General features: G+C 40.3%; 1 protein-coding gene and 2 pseudogenes across 1 annotated transcript in view; all 3 read right to left on the reverse strand.

Annotated features, from left to right (window-relative positions):
- The window catches only part of LOC147336711 (NACHT, LRR and PYD domains-containing protein 12-like), a 202,206-nt gene that overhangs the window by 113,296 nt on the left and 72,944 nt on the right, over positions 1–15,966 (reverse strand). The window lies entirely within an intron of this gene.
- On the reverse strand, positions 49–1,881 carry LOC147336716 (uncharacterized; annotated as a pseudogene).
- Positions 3,109–4,282, reverse strand: LOC147336717 (uncharacterized; annotated as a pseudogene).

Genomic DNA, 15,966 nt, shown 5'->3' on the forward strand with positions numbered 1-15,966 from the left:
ATTCAGGCTGTTAATCCAGTCTCAGTTTGTGGCAACCCTGAAAAAGACCTATGTTTTATTGTTTTCTTTTGGACTGAAACAGTGGTTATATCGCATCAGCAGAAGTTTCTCAAACCTTCTATCAGACATTCTGTTCCTTTTTGGGGAAAGCACCAATCCACCTAAATTGAACAGCCGTTCCACTGGTGCACTGGATGGAGTTGGACTGTTGTATTTCATGTACATCTTTTTGAGATTTGGAAACTGATTCAGAATCTCAAGCTCATAGCCTGACTTTAAAAAGTCAGTTACCGCACTTCTTTTTCTGCTGAGAAGCTTTCTGTGGGCTGATTCTGAAATTCAAAAAAGTCCATTTTGGCTGGGCTGGCTGGGATTTGGGACACATTAGTGTTCTCAGTTGCAGGAGCTCCTTCACATACTCTCTCCTACGCTCATCTCTCAGCCAATGAAGTTTAAACTTGGGACAAGTGGCCGCTGCGAGAAGTCCTTCTTGGCTGTCCAGAACAGCATCAAAACGAGTCTTGAGGGCCTGTAACATACAATATGATGCAACTAAGAATAAAATTATTTTACTGTATAATTACCTATTGTCAATATTTTGTGGGCTTTACAGCTCTAAACCATCTATATTTTCTATTATCATGTATGTATTGTATGTATGTACTGTATGAGATTTAATTTTGGCTGAGGCTTTTGTTGATATTATGATTGTTACGGCTGTGGCCATAAGAACACTGTGTGGGCTGTTTGTTCTGTGTCTCTTTACTGTGTTTAAGACTCTTTACAGGTCCCTCCCCTAATGAAGAGTAGTGAGCAGCTGATTGGACCATGGAACAGGTGACCACATTCAAAAAGCCGCTCTGACAGCTCCAGGGAGAGAGAGAGAGAGAGTGTGGAACGAGCGAGTAGCCTGACAGCCGTCGCAGTCCTGACCCTGGTTTTCCCAGCCTGTGTTTATCTTGTGTATTTGTGGGAGTGTGAATTGTAAAAGCCGCTCCTAGTGCATTAGCTGAGAGCTTAGGCACTCGTGGGCTGAAGCGGAAGGGGTGAGCTGCCTTTTCTTTTGGAATCGTTTTCTCCTGTTTTCTTGGTCAGGGAGCGAGGGATAGCTCTGTCATTTGTTTGTTCTTTTTTCTTTCTTAGGGTTTAGTTAGTCTTTTCTGGTGGGACTTAGTTGGTTTTGTTTATTATTTTGGCCTGGGCTCACCCTGGAGCTATGCTTCTTGTCCTTAAATAAAATCACTTTTTTTACTCACAACTGGTTTGGATGTTTGGCTTGGGAACCAGGGCGGGGATTTGTCTCTCTCTCCTCCAACCTTATGTGCGTCCCTACCCGCCTAGACTAGGGGCGTAACAATGATTAATATTCATGATTAATGATGATCAATGTCCCTGATATTTAACAAGGGGTGAATACTTGGTCTTTTATTCTATCATTTTACTAATTGTACCCACTGCTTAAAACAAAGTATAACATCCACCCACTGTGAATGGTATAATAAATTTAACAAATCCACCCAAAGCAATTAATAATAATCTTACCTTTACAATGACATCTGGAAGGCTGGCTGTCATTCTAGAGAGGTCATCTTTCAGGGAAAGGGTCTTTGACATCAGGCTTGTGAGTGTTGGCAGTAAAGCCCCGTAGGTGCACTCATCCCCTTGTAAGATGTCCAGAGCCACTGTCAGGGGCTTCATCACAGTACAGTACTCTTTCAAGAACTGGTACTCCCTTTCATTAAGGCACTTGATTCCCAGTTTTACACACAGGGGATTAAGTTCATTCAAGGGAATTGTGATGATTCTAGAAATGGCCTCATACAGGGAATTCCACCTTGTGGATGTCGGTACCATTAGTTTCCTCCGACTGACTTCCTCCACCTGTTCAGAGGCTAATGTTGATCGACCACAGCGGCCACGTCAGTGAGGGGATCCTGGGGGTTTTCTGTCAATTTAACATTCTTGTGGCAGCGTGCTAGGTGCTTGCTCAGGTTGGAAGTGGAATTTTTCGACGTAGAAAGAAGTTTTCTTCCGATGCAGAGTGTACAACGTACGCTTGTGTTTTTGTCGCTTTTTAAAGAGTCAAATTCAAAGTAATGTCGGTATTTCCAAGTACTCGGCCCTGAAAACCTTAGAAATATGGTATCTAAGCAGATTCTTACTCTGGATGGCATTACCTTGGCCTCCAGTAACACTGTGAGGAACTTTGGAGTCATTTTTGACCAGGACATGTCCTTCAATGCACATATTAAACAAATATGTAAGACTGTGTTCTTCCATTTGTGCAACATCTCTAAAGTTAGAAATATCCTGTCTCAGAGTGACGCTGAAAAACTAGTTCATGCATTTATTACTTCCAGGCTGGACGACTGTAATTCATTATTATCGGGAAGTTCTAAAAACTCGCTGAAAAGCCTTCAGCTGATCCAAAATGCTGCAGCAAGAGTCCTGACAGGGACTAGAAAGAGAGAGCATATTTCTCCTGTTTTGGCTTCCTGTTAAGTCCAGAATTCAAAATCCTGCTCCTCACATACAAGGTATTAAATAATCAGGCCCCATCTTATCTTAATGACCTTGTAGTATCATATCACCCTATTAGAGCACTTTGCTCTCACACTGCAGGCCTACTTCTTGTTCCTAGAGTATTTAAAAGTAGAATGGGAGGGAGAGCCTTCAGTTTTCAGGCCCCTCTTCTGTGGAACCAGCTTCCAGTTTGGATTCTGGAGACAGACACTGTCTCTACTTTTAAGATTAGGCTTCAAACTTTCCTTCTTACTTAACGATTAAGTCCCTGTATTCCACCGTTATATGGAAATCAGCCATTATAACTTGTGTCAAATCTACTTGTACCTCACAGTTTTCTAAGCACACAGAGAGCAGTAAACCTCAGAGCAGCAGCACATCAGACTGTGCAAAAAATCTAGACGAGAAAATATTTTGACCCATTTCTAAATGATTCTTGTGACCATGCTGCACCACAACACCTGATCTCTATTTTCCAGACCTCTTCAATCCCACTTTAATACTTGACTAAACTCATTTTCCTGTTTAGGTGTTGAGGCAAAGCCGCCCATCTACAATGCAGGCAACAGCAAACGGAGCTATTTTCTACTTTTGTGCTACAAAATGTTCAAGCTGATTAAATTTATTAGAATAAAAGTTCAGATAATTTGCTTTAGTCCAAAGAGCAGAACATTTTGCAATGCTACTCCTATATACAGCCTTGGTGTCTGCACAGGAATTTAGATGTTTGTCAACATCGCTTGTTGAAATCAAGTTAATTGTGTGCGATGCACATCTGTAGTGTGGAGGGAAGCTAAACTGTGCATCACCAGATGCAGCTGAAAGAGCTTCTATGACCTCAGTAAAGGTCGGTTCCTCGTCATCACCTTCTTCATTTTCAGATTCAGACTCCAAATGACAGGGCTGACATACTCTGAATGCTTTGGCAAAATTGGATGCATTATCCATTACAGTGGCAATAACTTTGCCTTGTAGTCCATATGGATTTCTTCAATCTCTGCTCCAATTACATCATAGGTATGGCTGCCTCTAATTCTCTTGCATGCTAGAGCGGCCTTGTTGTGTTGTAATGTGGAATTAATCCAGTGAACTGTTACACCCATAAACTTTTATTATTTACCGTCTAGATGTCAGCAGTGGTGGAAACAAACTCTGCCTCTTCGAGTGTAGCCTTCAAGTTAGAGTTCATTTTGTCATATTCTCTCTCAAGGTATCCTACAAATGACTTTCTCTGGGGCAGCTTGACACCACTGTTAGTTGGTATTTTTTCTACGATGCGTCGGAATGATTCAGAGTCTACAGTGGAAATCGGCAACATGTCCTCGACGATATAGGCAACGACAAGCTTCTTCAGTTCAGTGGCACTAAGTCCTGTTGCTCTTACGTCTAGTTTAACCTGTTTAGCAGGAGTGGGTCCATCTGAGGTTTGCCCGGTGGAAGTAGATGTGGTAGCCACAGCGGTCACGTCAGTGAGGGGATCCTGGGGGTTTTCTGTCAATTTAACATTCTTGTGGCAGCGTGCTAGGTGCTTGCTCAGGTTGGAAGTGGAATTTTTCGACGTAGAAAGAAGTTTTCTTCCGATGCAGAGTGTACAACGTACGCTTATGTTTTTGTCGCTTTTTAAAGAGTCAAATTCAAAGTAATGTCGGTATTTCTAAGTATTAAATACTGCACGATCGTACTCTATCCCTCGCTCCATGTTTTCTATTATTGACACACGAGCTACCACAGCCGTCGCACTCGCTTGCGTCATTGTCATGAGACATTCTCGCAAAAATTTCACGGTTTTAATAACGCCGTAACGCAGTGTTCCTACGGGAAAGTAACGGTAATCTAATTACCGTTTTTGCAATAGTAATCCCTTACATTACTCGTTACTTGAAAAAAGTAATCCGATTACAGTAAACAGTACGATTGTACTGTTTACAAGTACAAAATATTTATGACCACAGTTTGAGCCGATGTATGTCCCGAGTCTGTGGACTCAGTAGTTTTGTTTTGATTGTTATTGACTTTTGTTACAATTTCATTCTGATTAAGATTTTCTAGTTCTGAAGTTTTGGTTTCTGTGTTCCCTCTGTACTGTGTTAGTATTGTGTCTCTGTGTTCACTTCCTGTTTTATTTTGACAGTGCCATGTCCTATGTTAGTGTGTCTACTTTTGCTTCCCCTTGTCTGGTTATGTCCAATGAATCCTGCTGTGTCTCCCTTTTCTCATTCCCTGATGGCTCTTTTGTGTATATGAGCCCTTTGTTTTCTCCTGCTTGTTGCTGGTTCGTCTGTGTTATCTCCCCGTGTCTCCGTTTAAGGTTTCAGGTTCGTTTTTTGGTTTTTTCAGTAGAGGTTATCTTAGCTTCTGCACAGGCCATCTTCACTGCACTTCACCGTTTCAATAAAGCTCACTCACTTCACAGCAGTGTCGGCATCTTGGGTCCTTTATTAAATTCAACATGGCTCGCCCCGCTAGCCGTGACATAAGATGTGAAAACAATATCCAAAAAACATGAGGGGCAAACAGGGAATAGTTTTAAGGTGCAGGGCCAACAAACTGAGTCTAGCCATGAACTCAGAGTTGATTGAATTAGCATTTTGAATTGGCTGGTCTGAGTTACTTCAATCAAGTCTATGTTCACTTTGAGTTAAGATTATACATGATTAATGTCAAAGAAACAAGCCATCATCAGCAACTGATTCTGATTTAGCAGGTTTTCAAATCTAAACGGTACCCATCCCTAGCTGGCTGTAGTTAAACCTTTACTTAAAAAGCATCCCTAGACCCAGCTGTCTTAGCTAATTATAGGCCGATCTCCAACCTGACAATCCTTGAAAGAGTAGTTGGGGAGACAGTCAGAGGGGCAGTGTGATGATCTTACAAACTCAGTTCAGCTTTTTACAGGAAAACAAATGTCCCTGAATGCAACAGTGAGACACAGTCTGCCTGTGTGGCTGTGATAGCTGCCGTTAGGAGCGCTCATGTGTTTGCAGTTAGACGAGGAGATGTTACCATCATGGACACGTTAACAAATCCTGCAGCATCACGTGGCACAAACACTTTGTGTTCCTGTCATCTGCAAGCAACAGGAAGTTCATTAATAAAGGCGGGATGGAGACGTGACTGTGATGGTTCTCCTTCATCCAGCTGTTACACACATCTGGGCTCACACGACGAGCCTTTGTCTAATACAGCAGCTGCTCTCTGAACACTTTTCTGAAGAGGAGCTGCACAAACCTTTGTTTGCTTTCTAGAGCAGCGTATCAAAGTCAAACTACCCACTGCTAGCAGCTGTTTCTATCATAGTTTAGGATCCAGATGTGTGAGGTCTAAATTTACACCTCTGATTAAAATACATAGTTAAAAACAGCCAATTGAGTCCAAATGTGTCTTAAACCAGATAAACTGACAGTTACAGCTGAGCCTGTGTGTCCTTGGAGACACTGCTCTGCTACAGAGATGCATTTTAGAAACCAGGAAACATCAAAATCATTTAAATCAGAGAGTTCTTGTTACTAACAGCTCACCTCTCTGCAGCAGACACTGGCTGGGATTTAAAATTAATGCCTCGAGGATTGGACCGGTCACTCTTTAAGGACACAGAGCTGGATGGTTTCTGATTGACGCTAAAAATAAGTGAACATGAAACATGTGTCACATCCAATGTGTCCAATACATTAGATAAAAACTATAAATAAACTATGTAAATAGTTTATTATTTAAATCGTTAAATAGTAAAAAGCTGATTAAAATTTCAAACATTTTAATACTGACATGAACTTACTTTTCGTCAGATGACTTCTTTTGCCCTAAATTACGAAAGAAATGCTTCACCCGTTTGCTCTTAGACGACACAGAGCTGGGTGGAGGTCCAGGCTGGTTCCTGTGAATAATGATGGAGCAGTGATGTGAGTGCTGAGCTGTGACATGGAGAAGAGTCATGGACAGTTAGAGATGGTCATCTCACCTCTGAGCTGTGGTCTGGCTCTCATGTTCCCCACACAGAGTGCTTTTAGAGGGAGGGACTCCCTCCTCTCTGTCCTCACACTGATCCATGCTGCTCAATCCACATCAGCTCACACACACTTTCTACCTTCACCTGCAGAGGAAACACAAATCATTCATGTGCACATCAACTGAGAGCTGCAGAGGTCGTGTCTGATGTGTTGGACTAACATCCATCTGAGACGCAGCTTTCATCAGTTCACTACAAAAAGTGTCACAGAGCCCAGTTCAGCCTCCAAATCCTCCATTACTGTAGTCTTACAAAGCAGCAGGTCAAACATGGCTGCAGAGAGCAGCTTTATGTCAGTAACAACGTCCAGGACCGAGCTGACTGCTTACAGAGTTCATACTCTAACTGCTAGCTGCTCTGCTAGCTAAGCTAACTCAGTAACAGTGACTCTGACAGCAGTTACTGTGGAACAGGGGCCGAGCTCAGGACACCTTCAGTGTGTTTAGTCTGAGTCCTGGACTCTGATTCAATGGATTCAATCCAGCTCAGAGTTTCATGTGTTCATCAGAATAAAATACATGTACTAATATAACAAAAGTAATGCTCTGAATGCAGGACTGTAATGGAGGATAAATAAGGTTTTTACAGCCTGAAAGAAACATTCAGTTCATTTATTTGTAGACAGTGAAGCAGTTTTTAATACTGCAGCTGTTTCCTTCACCTGTGTGTGTGTGAGCCACACCTTCATGTGCTGCTTTAGAAATATGTGGTCTGACTGCTCAGACTGAGTCTAGGAGGAAAGTTCACACGCTGGAGAAAGTTTTGTTCCTAACTTTGTCAGAGTTCGGCTCCAAAGACAAAGAAGACGGAGCTCACAGTCTGTAGATGCAACAACCAACAAATAAAAGAATTTGGTTCATTTCAAAGAAATTCACACGGTGACCAAGTAAAGTAACCGTAGTAAAGGAGACAACATCCCGTTGATGGTGGGATTATTTGAAAGATTTGCTTTAGTCACGTCACCAAATGCAGTTGAACCACCCGTGGATCCATGTTTGACCATTCTACCACTCTGAGCTCTGCTTTTGAATCATTTTATTATTATCATCATTCATTTATTCATTCTTTGGAGGGGGGCTATTTCCTGATGCCGCCCTAATAAGCTGATGTTCAAGGGGAAATATAACAGAAACTCTTTCAGTGTTATTCATTAATAAATTAACAGATAAACTGTGAAGAAGAAAAAACTGAGATTTAAAGGAGAGAGTGAGAAACTTGATCATCCATCCTCATAATACATGTTTATCAGTATCTGCTGTGACCATACTGCAGTAATAACTACAAGTCTACATTTCTGTGACTGTTGATCAATCACAGCAGGAATCTGAGCTCATCTCTGCACACAGAGCAGCTTCAGCTCTGGGATAAACTGCTCGCTTCACGTCCTTCTCAGCTCACAGACACTCATCCTGATATTTTCCTTTAACATTTGATGGTATAATTCATCTGAGTTTGCACTTTATCTGCATGAATACAGAAAAATAGACCCAAACACCAGAAACCATCAGTTTCACCATGTAGAATATATTGTTGTTTCCTTGCTTTTAATTCAGAGAAAAACTCTGATTTGGATTTTCTCTGTTCTCTTTGCTGCTTAGTCACTATCTCATCTTCACTCTCAAACATTTAAAAAGCAGCGAGTCTGCAGCTGAGGGAACACAAACTCAAACTGTCGGAACAGGTTTGATCGTTTCTTGCGTTTATTAATTTGGTGATTCATCAAATGTATAACTGTCATAATCTGCTGCTGAGTCTCTTACGCTGATGAAAATGCAGAAAACACAGATCACGAACACCAGTTCAACCAATCACATTCATTCCACTTTGATCTGTGACAGACTGATGCATTCATCTCTGTTAAAGTGTTGCGTTAGACTGCTATATATTTTTGTGTTCTTTATGCTGTAGATTTTCATGTCTCTGGAATAGTTGGCAGCAATAAGGATGATTTTCTGTAAAATCATATTGATATGAGCCGTGAGTTATTCGTAGATGAGCGTTAGATTAGTTTGATGGGTTAACTCAGAGAGCTGAAGATATCGTGGACATGCTGACCTCGCTCCGTGGTGTACAGGGCCGTTTACCCTCATGATTAATATTCACAATAAAAAAATGAGGCGAACATCATGAAGTCTGTGTGTGTTTCATAGTGTCGAACCACCTTTGTACAGTTAAACCTAACAGTTACTACATGACGGAAACACCAACGTTATTTCTTTTATGCGTTTATCAGGTCACGCTGATTATTGAACAAAAACCCAAACATCAGCTGTTAATCGAATTTTTTTGCTTTCTCTCCTCCTTAAACATGTTTTTAATGTTAGTTATAATTCAGAATTGGCGACTGGAACACGTATGACACATACGAACGTCAGGAAATAAAACCTCAGTAAATGAAGTCAGTGTACAGCGGGGGTTATGGCAGCTGTGTACCGGGACATGCGCTTTGTCGGTGGTAATAACAGCTCGATTGCTTGCGAGGCGAGCGGGTCTGTCCCACGCTTTGCCGTGAGCAGGGTTCCTACGCCTTTTTCAGGGTCAAATTCAAGCACTTTTTAAGCACTTTCAAGGTCCCTTTTCAAGCTTTTCCAGCACATCAGCCCCCCTGCCAAAAAAAAAAAGAATGCATGTTTCAATTCGCATTACCTCAGTAAGACCATGTGAAAATGAAAACAAATCATCCTACGTGAACTTAAATACCTTTGTTCAACTTTTGCTAAGAAATAGAAAAACGCACCACACAAAAATACAGTGGAACCCCGACTTACGAATATTTTACGAATATTATATTACGAATAATATTTCTGCCCGTGTTATGGCAAAATGCCCGAGTAACAAAATCCGCTGGCTCCGATTGGCTGAGCCTACAACGCCCACAATGCCTTCCGAATCATGTGACAACCCCTTGGTTTCCACACTTGCGCTTCGCCGTTCCACTTGAACGACGAATTGTTGTTCTAGATAGCAATTAGCCTATAGCCTATCGTTCAGCATCGCCTCACTTAAAACACGCAACTCAATTACGAAAGACCCTCGGGAATGAATTCATTTTGTAAGTCGGGGTTCCACTGTACTGTACTACCTTATATACATAGTGTATAAACTCTAAATGCCCATTTCACTTAAAAATTAAGATGTGAAAATGTGAACAAAAAAACAAAAAAAGAAAGAAATAAGTCTGCTCATCAGATATTGATGCTTCTTTCCTGTGTGACAAGAATTAGGAGACAGATATTTGTTTGTTTTTTAAGTTACAGTGGGGCAAAAAAGTATTTAGTCAGTGTTAAGATTCAATATTGAGGAAGGGTACAAGAGGTGATCGAAGAATAACCACACCGATCCGGCCGGGTGAAGTCAAACGATGATTTTAATGAACACACGTGTGGGAAGACAACTCTGTACGCAGACAGGAAGTAGTCTTCGACTTAATCAAAGCATGAACAGATATTTTATAGCATCAGGGTTTGTTTACTGACGCCCCTTCATGCGTCACCGGTACATTTTATACATAGATCAGATCAACATCATCATGACTTTTCACCCAGAAAATCATCTTCTATTTTCATGGCTTGGTACTTTCCGTTCTTATCTTAAAATGAATTGTTCCTCTTTCTTGCCGAGACAACAAGGACGGTTCCTCTAAATAAATCTAATTTAAAGTGTGTGTGTGTCACGACCTCACCCAGCCTCGATGTCACCTCTCGCACTTCTGACCTTTTACCAGACCAGAGGCTCACTGAGACTATGTGTATGTCTTCTACTAAATAAATGTTTTAACCAAGAACCTCTACTAAAACCTTAATATAAAATGATCTGATATATAAGTGTTTTGTAAGCATGTATTGCAATTCCTTCTATGGCTCCAAGTCACTTGCACAATAGATTGTCCGAACATCGCGCCGAACAAAGCTTCCGACCCCCAATTAATTGACCGAGCTCCAACTCTTTAATAAGCACAGATATGCATTGTGTATAAAATAGTCATAACTGCTTAAGGCCTTCTTAAAGCTATCTGTTACATTGTTAAAGCCTTGTCTTAGCCTGCGGCTCAAAATAACTATCTGCTTTCACTTCTGCATACAACTTCCTGTCAGCCTGCAACTCAGTCTTTCTGAAAGAGACACTGTTTAACCCCTGAATGCAATATAAACTCCAGATTTTATTATTAATGCAATGGTAATGATGACAATTATTTAACTATAGCAGTAAAATAATTTCCCTTCTCGACACTCCCTCTCATGACCTCTGGAACACCAGAGGTCACAATACATTATGGTTCACCAGGCCTCGAGATCTCCAGGATCCTCGCCCCTCCTGTGGTCGCCGAGATCTTCTGCAAAGGAAACAAAACACCTTTTCTTGCATCTCCCTAACTTATCCTTTTTGGGACTCTTTAATCAAAAGCATGATCCTAATTATGCTCTTAACTTATTGACTTGTATTTATGTATATTCTTCAACGTTACTCATCACTTTAAAATTCTTTAAGCGCTGGTTTCACGTCCAGTTGCTCGCTCTACTTTCCCTTATCTGATCATCAACATCCTGTGCACAAATTGTCGCTGCTACAAGTTCCTCTACTCTAAAAGAAAACAACCACTTTAATCAATTAAGTTTAAGCATATAAGCAATTACTCCTGTATACATTTCATCATAGCTAAATGCTGCCTTGAAACAACTCCTATGTGTTAACTTCATTTTAACCTCACATTTCCTATGTTATAACCCATTTTGGTATAGCCTTTTTATTTCATTTGCTCCCTTTAATGTAACAACACCTTCTAATTCTAATGTATCAGACTTAACCAAAATATATGCTTTCCTTCCTCTTTGGTCCTTTTTTAAGTTCAGTTAAAAGCTAAATGAATTTAAGGCCTTTTGCCTGGAATCAATACTGTCATGTGTGTTTCTTAACTCTGTGTCTGTAAGCGTGTGCAATCCTTCATGAACTCATATTATCCTCACAGTAGATTGGCTAATCATAGCGCTAGCCAAAGGCTCGTGACCCTCCAGAGACAAATTTGAGCCACAACTCCTTTAAAAGCACAAAATGCAATATGTATAAAAATCATTTCTACGTAGAAGCTCCCCCTTTATCCTAAAAATACCTTCCATGTAATATCTGTATGTGTAAGCCTACATTATAACCACTTCTTCTAAAGATCAAAAAATCAAACCTGTTCTACTCCTTCAACCCTCACTAATTTTCCCTCTAAGATTTATTCACAGCTTTGAAAAACCAGCATTGTATCTTCTAAACAGGATTCAGTTCTGTCATGGTCCTGGGCCATGTTGGCCCAGTATTCTTGGTTCCTTGTATTTTCGCTCCTTATTTAGGCCAGGTTTTCTCAGGTGTCCTATTGTGGTGTTCCCTAAGTGTTTTTCCCTTTGTGACTCTTACCCCCTTGTGCCCCTCTGTGTATTTATGAGCTCTCGTCTCTCTTTGTATTTATTCCATGTTTCCCCCAGCCTGTTATGTCTATGTTCTCCCCGTACTTTCTCTGGGTGTATTTAAGTTGTGTCTTCTGTTATGGTAGTTGCTGGTTCGTCTGTGTTGTTTCCCCTCGGTCTCCCTGCGTCTCGTTTCTGGTTTGTGTTATTAGCTTACCCAGTTTAGGTTTCCGGTTTCTTGTTTTTCCACCAGTGCTGTTTTGTGCCCACCGTTGTAAATAAATATTCACCTGCACCAGAGCTGCCGCCTTTTGGGTCCTTTTCTACAACTCCACACGGCTTGCCTCGCAAACCGTGACAAGTTCACCTTTAATCCTTTAACCTTAACTTAAAAATAACAGTTTCAGTTTTACCATATCCAAATGATCAAAAACCCAAAAGGTCCTAAAATGATCCTAAATTATTAAACAATTAAATTAATAAACCCTAAACCCCCCTTTATCTTGATACATTTCATGTATCAAGATACTATACAAAACTTAAAAATGCTCAGTTTCCCCACTCATGATCCAATCTATGTCATAAAAATAAACTTAAAACAGAACAGTTATCAGTCATGTGTTACTTCAATTAATGATAACTGAGTTTCATCAAAAATATTTCCCCTTTAGCATTTGGCATTCTCCCAACAATATACTATAATCCCATAATCTAACCCCAGTCAACAAAACAAAACAGAAATTTTCTCTGGTAAAAACAAATTGTTTGTCCACATTAATTCATCCTCACTCACATTCAGTCACACATTCACTCACATGCAGTCACACCATGTATTTGCTGATAGTGGAGCTTCCCGCACAATCAGATACTCCACCCTCAGCAAAATGAGCTCCGTCATTTTTTATTTTCCATAGGAAAATATTTCTTTATGCTTTTGGACTGGATTGACTCGCATAAAATCCTTTTTACAGGGACTTACGACCTGAATAGTCCCCACAGGTAGCTCTCCTCAGCCAATTGTAATCTGGAAAGCCGCCTTATATTTGCTCTTCCCGAGAATTTTCAGCGCCGTTATTCACTGTTGCAGGCCTGCTTAAAACAGAAATGAAAAATAGAGCTGATTGTTAGCTCATAAAAACAAAACAAAATCACCTGACAGGTTTTCTTTAAGTGCACTGTTACAAAATAATGGGCCCCTCCCAGACATGTCCATGTTTCCTAAAACTCCCTCTATTAAAAACAAAAATAACAACAACAACCTAACTGACAGAATCAACCCCTCACCACAACAACCTCAACAACCTTAAACACACAAGTCTTGCCACCACATAATTTCACCTCCTCAATACACCAAAAGTCTCATTAAAACCACACAATTTGCACACAACAATCACCCCCTTATGCTCTGTAACATACTTCAATTCAGCATAAAACATAACCCCCTTTGTCATATGGCTTCTTCTATTCCTCAATTACAAACACAAATGTATTTTATTAAACATTCACACCATTGTATCATTCATACAAAATAGCAAGCTGTTCTTCATTGCATATGTTTGTGTTCTTAGCCAAGTTTAATCTGTATCTATGCATTAATCTCGATGAGCTTGTCTTGTCTTCATAAGGTTAATGCATTTTCTGCTTGTGTATGTGAATTTGCATATGTTGCTTTTGCAGTGTGTCAGACTCCTGCACAATTCTCCACTTAAGCCGTCAGTTTCTTTCCCAAATTTGCTAACCCAAATTTTAAGTTCCCACCTTATTAACAGCTTTCATGCTCCTCAGCCAGAAGCTAGGGCCCACTTGTCAGGTTTATGGAGACATGGCGCTGTAAACAATTCAACCAGAAACTTGCCTTGGCATGTCCAGTCAAGTTAACCTACAGGTCTCTTCCGACCGCTGCACGTGGAAAATTGATCCAGATCTGTTTCGCCCCTATAGAAACACAACTGAGACATTTTCATTATTTTCATATATACTTAAACTACCCGTTTCCCTTTGTCTGGTCAGAAATCCCAACTTATGTTATGTATATACGTGTAAGCAGGTCTTCATTGCTTTTCCTATGTATTTTGTTAATGTTCAGTGAGTGTAAGCTGCTTTCTTCATTGCCTCTATATGTTATAGTCAGGTTTAATTCATGCATCTTTTCTCTGATTTCTTAATTCAAAACTATCTCACTTCTGATTCTTTCCAGAAATAATTTCACATGTAACACTTTGTCTATGTATGTTTTCTATTCTTGTTTACCTCTTTGTTTGTGACGGTGGACATCTCTAAACCATCATGAGTTCAAGCTTCACTTTCAGTCCAATTACACCCTGTATTCTCACAGTCGAAGTCGTCCAGCTTCACCTCTCACTGGTCACTGTCCTCTTCTCTCAGTGTCCTTTTGTTGTCTTGAATTCCAGCAAACACAGTCTGTTTCTTCTCTGTTTCTCTTCAGTATTTTCCTTTTGGATCAAGTCCCAGCCTGGCAAAATACCACATTCAGTGCCTTTAAACAGTCATGTCACACTGTTCTTACCAGCCTGCTGTCCACCGTGCATGGTTCATCACGTGGTTTCTTCTTGTCTGTTGATCCTTTCACTCGTCCCTTTCAAGATTACTCCAAGCAAGACAAATCTGACAATCAGTGTCCAGTGCTTTACCACCGTTCATTATCCCACTGTTCAACTGCCCAGCCTGTAATTTACAGTACATGTTTCCACCTCGTGGTTCCTTTCATGCTGCTGCTGGTGTCGTCAGTGTGGTTTCCGTTGCACTGTCTTTTGCCTGCTAGTAATTCTTCTCAAGTCCACGATGTTCTGTCGGTCTTCATCAGGAGATTAACTGTCCTTTGAGCTTCTTCTCAGGATGGGGACAAGTGCGAGGTCAAGCTGTAAAATTTTAAGCCAAAATCTGGCCTGTTTTCCCCCAATTATGCTACTCTAGTGGTTTTGGCGCCGTACTCAAAATTCCAGGTTGAGAGAAGTCCACCTTCATTTATCTGTAATCTGTGTTGACACACTAAAACATACAATTAATATCCTTTTCATTTCTTTTCTCAAAACCTCCATTCGCTTTATCTGCCTAGAGTTTAACTCATCTGTTTCTCTCTCTGGGTGCTCACTCGTCACCTTATATGGGCATGCAAACTTCCTGTCACCCACACCATTTCCTGTTACACACACACAGCACGCAGCTGCTCAGAGCAGCTCAAGCTGCTTTGCTGTTTCTCCAGGCTAATCAAACTTATTTTGTATTTACAATCTACAAACCCTCTGTAATTCTACTAACTTTTGACCTAAAATGTAGCATCATTCACACAATGATTTCATAATCCTCTCACACACACCTTTTAAATAAACTAAACTCTTATAACATCACTCATGCATCTCTTAAATTAAAAACACTTTCAAACTTTAAAACATCCTACTTTACATCACCAAAGAAATACCTCTCACACCTTTATTCATCATTCAAAACCTTCTAGTCACCGCATTCACACAAGAAATTGAAAAAATAAAACACACCAGCAACTATTGCTGGAGAGAAGTTACTACTGAAAGTAATATGTTAATCTTAAGTATATACAGTGCACTCAATATATTTATCTATCTACATCCAAACTCAGTCAATTACTATACATCCACTACGGCAACTCAAAACTTTATTTATAGTCCTCTAATAAACATAAATGGCATTTGAAACACACACTCAACACTGTTTGCAGCAGTATTTGTAAAACCAACTGTGGCTTAAACAGTTCACTGCTTACTCATTTGCATTTTCACTCACACACACACCGTCTAAAAATAGCAGCAGCATTGCCTCAGACTCCTTTCACACAGATCTTTTTATATTACAAAGACGTCTTATATTTACAACTACTGTCAGATCTGTCAGCTTTAGCGCCTAACCAATTTAGACAAATTTAAAATAACCGCCCACCAATTAACCAGTATCAAGACTTTAACTGTTTCTGGCCTCATTTCTAAAATCCCTAACTCAATTTAAAAGCGTCAACCAACCCAAACTTTGCCTGAAGCTCTATTTTTGGCATTT

The sequence above is a fragment of the Aulonocara sp. 'chitande type north' Nkhata Bay genome, linkage group LG3 (assembly GCF_057382095.1).
Source record: "Aulonocara sp. 'chitande type north' Nkhata Bay isolate Kocher_YH1m ecotype deep benthic linkage group LG3, A_spYH_male_GT1.1, whole genome shotgun sequence".
Classification (NCBI taxonomy): domain Eukaryota; kingdom Metazoa; phylum Chordata; class Actinopteri; order Cichliformes; family Cichlidae; genus Aulonocara; species Aulonocara sp. 'chitande type north' Nkhata Bay.